Source organism: Chelonia mydas, chromosome 3 (assembly GCF_015237465.2).
Source record: "Chelonia mydas isolate rCheMyd1 chromosome 3, rCheMyd1.pri.v2, whole genome shotgun sequence".
Classification (NCBI taxonomy): domain Eukaryota; kingdom Metazoa; phylum Chordata; order Testudines; family Cheloniidae; genus Chelonia; species Chelonia mydas.
In genome coordinates this window covers 1162974-1167689 of record NC_057851.1, presented here as the reverse complement: position 1 = coordinate 1167689, position 4716 = coordinate 1162974, and the positions used below count along the sequence as shown (strand labels likewise).

The 4716-nt window shown below is 56.3% G+C and overlaps 1 non-coding gene across 1 annotated transcript; it reads right to left on the bottom strand.

Annotated features, from left to right (window-relative positions):
* Positions 1-1237: 1237 nt before the first annotated feature.
* On the bottom strand, positions 1238-1401 carry LOC119565883. The gene has a single exon (XR_005224987.1). It is a non-coding gene; the product is annotated as a U1 spliceosomal RNA (small nuclear RNA).
* Between the last annotated feature and the right edge of the window lie 3315 nt (positions 1402-4716).

Sequence of the window (4716 nt, the reverse complement as noted above, 5' to 3'; positions counted from 1 at the left end):
GCAGCGCGGCCGGGGCCGGTCCAGGGCCAGGGCGGGGAATCGCTCCGGCCTCTCAGGAGTGGCGGGACTAGCCGGGGAGGGAGCACACACCGTACGTGTGCAGTGGTTAGACAGGAAACAGCAAGGAACCGGACTGGGATTGAGTGGAGCTGTACGTGTGGCGTGTCTGCCAGAGGACTGTACGTTGGAGAGAGTTATGTGGGAAGTGGAGGTTTTAAGTGGGCTTTTAGAGGAAATGGAACGGAAAGGCAGCAAAACTGGGATCCCAGCTTTTTAAACAATCCTCCGTCAACACACCAAAAAAGCTCATGTCTAGTTACTCATTCAAAATGAGAAGAAAGGCACAGCAAGATTTCATCATAAATGAAGTAAATTCCTCAAGATTTCAGAACACAACGGCTCTGAGGAGACACAAGGGACGCAATACAGAGTCCACCTTGTCGCAGAGAAACGCAGCTAGACTAGTCTCAGAGTAACAGCCGTCTTAGTCTGTATTCGCAAAAAGAACAGGAGGACTTGTGGCACCTTAGAGACTAACCAATTTATTTGAGCATAAGCTTTCGTGAGCTACAGCTCACTTCAGCGGATGCAGTTAGACTAGTCCTCTTTTTTGACCCAGCATAGTCGCCCCAAACAGAAGGGCACTGTTCCTGGAGAGGGTTTTTCTTGTTGGCGTAGGCCATCCAGCTCCCCGAAAGGCGGGAGCGAGGTGGACAGAAGAATTCTTCCGCCCACAGCCTGGACTTATGTGGGCCTAAAGCGACGGAAAGACCTCCTCCACCATGGGGTTGTGCCGGCCTAGTCTCCGTAGCACAGACAGGGTTGCCGACCCAAGAGAAAAAACAGAGAGCAAAAGCCAAAGCGGCCCTAGGGCAGGGGGTGAGCCTGCCCGTTGGACGCGGGGACCAGGTGAGACAGGCATTTCCGACAGGCCGCCCTCCCGTCAGAGGAGGAAGAGCCCAAAAAGGAGGGAAGGGCGAAAAGCTGCAAGCAGGGAAAGAGACAGAGCAGCCAGGCAGCTCCCCTTAGGCAAAAGGCGGCCCTGGTCCAAGGCCGCCGAAAGCACAGAGTGCTGTAAGCCGCGGTCTCCGAGCTCTGCTCTCCCTTGTCACACCGAAGGAAGGCCCAGGCGGGTACGAACCCGACACTAACACACAAGCACACCGCTGCCGCTCGCCGAGAACGTGCAGCGCCGCACACACCCCCCGGAACCGTTTCTCTGTCTTTCACCGCACGCCAGGGGAGAGCGCGAACGCAGTCCCCCACTACCACAAATTATGCAGTCGAGTTTCCCGCATTTGGGGAAATCGCAGGGGTCAGCACACCCGCAGTGCAATGGATGAGCCTCGCCCTGGGAAAACCACCTTCGTGATCATGGTGTCTCCCCTGCCAGGTAAGTATGAGTTGCGCTGCCCCAGCCGCCGCCCGCCCTCGCTCGCCCCGCACTCTCAACCCACGGTGGGGCCCGCCGCGACACGCCCGCCGGCCCGCCCACGGCGGCCCCCACTGCCGCGACCTGCCCCGGGGTGTCTCCGGCCCCCACCCTTGTCCCCGCCGAGCCCCGCCTGCCAAATTCGGGCCCCGCTCGGCAGCCAGCTCCCGCTCCCACAGTGCTCTGCTCGCACACAGATCTGCATACGTGCGCACGCGGCTCCGCCCCCTCTCGGGCCCCTCCCCCTGCCTGCCCGGGCCGGGCGCTCTCCCCTGGCCCGCCCCGGCTCCCCCGCGCGCCGAGCCCCGCGGCCGGCCCCTCCCCCCCCAGGCGCCCTGGCCCAAGGGCCGCCCGGTCCGGCCGGGCCCGCTCCGCGCGGCGGGGGGGCCGAGCCGCCCCCGGCCTCAGTAACGCGCCGGAGCCCGGCGGCCCTAGAGCCGTAGCCGGCCCGGCCCCGGGTCCAGGCTCCCGGCTCCCGGAGAGCCCCGGGCACAGCCGGGATCGGGGCCCCGCCTCTGCCGGGGGGGGTGCGGGAGACGCCGCGTCTCGCTTCCCCCCCCCCGAGGATGGTGGGAGACCCCAGGGACCCCCCCTCCACTGACCCCCCCGGCGCTGGGTGCGAGACACCAGTGACCCCCCAGTGACCTCCCCCCGAGGGGGGTGCGAGACACCAGTGACCCCCCCAGTGACCTCCCCCCGAGGGGGGTGCGAGACACCAGTGACCCCCCAGTGACCTCCCCCCGAGGGGGGTGCGAGACACCAGTGACCCCCGGAGGTAAATGTCTCTTCATAGAATCATAGAATATCAGGGTTGGAAGGGACCTCAGGAGGTCATCTAGTCCAACCCCCTGCTCAAAGCAGGACCGATCCCCAATTAAATCATCCCAGCCAGGGCTTGGTCAAGCCTGACCTTAAAAACCTCTAAGGAAGGAGATTCTACCCCACCCTAGGTAACGCATTCCAGTGTTTCACCACCCTCTTAGTGAAAAAGTTTTTCCTAATATCCAACCTAAACCTCCCCCATTGCAACTTGAGACCATTACTCCTCGTTCTGTCATCTGCTACCATTGAGAACAGTCTAGAGCCATCCTCTTTGGAACCCCCCTTCAGGTAGTTGAAAGCAGCTATCAAATCCCCCCCTCATTCTTCTCTTCTGCAGACTAAACAATCCCAGCTCCCTCAGCCTCTCCTCATAAGTCATGTGCTCTAGACCCCTAATCATTTTTGTTGCCCTTCGCTGGACTCTCTCCAATTTATCCACATCCTTCTTGTAGTGCGGGGCCCAAAACTGGACACAGTACTCCAGATGAGGCCTTACCAATGTCGAATAGAGGGGAACGATCACGTCCCTCGATCTGCTGGCAATGCCCCTACTTATACATCCCAAAATGCCATTGGCCTTCGTGGCAACAAGGGCACACTGCTGACTCATATCCAGCTTCTCATCCACTGTCACCCCTAGGTCCTTTTCCGCAGAACTGCTGCCTAGCCATTCGGTCCCTAGTCTGTAGCGGTGCCTGGGATTCTTCCATCCTAAGTGTAGGACTCTGCACTTATCCTTATTGAACCTCATCAGATTTCTTTTGGCCCAAACCTCCAATTTGTCTAGGTCCTTCTGTATCCTATCCCTCCCCTCCAGCGTATCTACCACTCCTCCCAGTTTAGTATCATCCGCAAATTTGCTGATAGTGCAATCCACACCATCCTCCAGATCATTTATGAAGATATTGAACAAAACCGGCCCCAGGACCGACCCCTGGGGCACTCCATTGGACACCGGCTGCCAACTAGACATGGAGCCATTGATCACTACCTGTTGAGCCCGACAATCTAGCCAGCTTTCTACCCACCTTATAGTGCATTCATCCAGCCCATACTTCCTTAACTTGCTGACAAGAATACTGTGGGAGACCGTGTCAAAAGCTTTGCTAAAGTCAAGAAACAATACATCCACTGCTTTCCCTTCATCCACAGAACCAGTAATCTCATCATAAAAGGCGATTAGATTAGTCAGGCATGACCTTCCCTTGGTGAATCCATGCTGACTGTTCCTGATCACTTTCCTCTCATGTAAGTGCTTCAGGATTGATTCTTTGAGGACCTGCTCCATGATTTTTCCAGGGACTGAGGTGAGGCTGACTGGCCTGTAGTTCCCAGGATCCTCCTTCTTCCCTTTTTTAAAGATTGAACTACATTAGCCTTTTTCCAGTCATCCGGGACTTCCCCCGTTCGCCACGAGTTTTCAAAGATAATGGCCAAGGGCTCTGCAATCACAGCCGCCAATTCCTTCAGCACTCTCGGATGCAACTCGTCCGGCCCCATGGACTTGTGCACGTCCAGCTTTTCTAAATAGTCCCTAACCACCTCTAACTCCACAGAGGGCTGGCCATCTCTTCCCCATTTTGTGATGCCCAGCGCAGCAGTCTGGGAGCTGACCTTGTTAGTGAAAACAGAGGCAAAAAAAGCATTGAGTACATTAGCTTTTTCCACATCCTCTGTCACTAGGTTGCCTCCCTCATGCAGTAAGGGGCCCACACTTTCCTTGGCTTTCTTCTTGTTGCCAACATACCTGAAGAAACCCTTCTTGTTACTCTTGACATCTCTTGCTAGCTGCAGCTCCAGGTGCGATTTGGCCCTCCTGATATCTTTCCTACATGCCCGAGCAATATTTTTATACTCTTCCCTGGTCATACGTCCAACCTTCCACTTCTTGTAAGCTTCTTTTTTATGTTTAAGATCCGCTAGGATTTCACCATTAAGCCAAGCTGGTCGCCTGCCGTATTTACTATTCTTTCGACTCATCGGGATGGTTTGTCCCTGTAACCTCAACAGGGATTCCTTGAAATACAGCCAGCTCTCCTGGACTCCCTTCCCCTTCATGTTAGTCCCCCAGGGGATCCTGGCCATCTGTTCCCTGAGGGAGTCGAAGTCTGCTTTCCTGAAGTCCAGGGTCCGTATCCTGCTGCTTACCTTTCTTCCCTGCGTCAGGATCCTGAACTCAACCAACTCATGGTCACTGCCTCCCAGATTCCCATCCACTTTTGCTTCCCCCACTAATTCTACCCGGTTTGTGAGCAGCAGGTCAAGAAAAGCGCCCCCCCCTAGTTGGCTCCCCTAGCACTTGCACCAGGAAATTGTCCCCTACGCTTTCCAAAAACTTCCTGGATTGTCTATGCACCGCTGTATTGCTCTCCCAGCAGATATCAGGAAAATTAAAGTCACCCATGAGAATCAGGGCATGCGATCTAGTAGCTTCCGTGAGTTGCCGGAAGAAAGCCTCATCC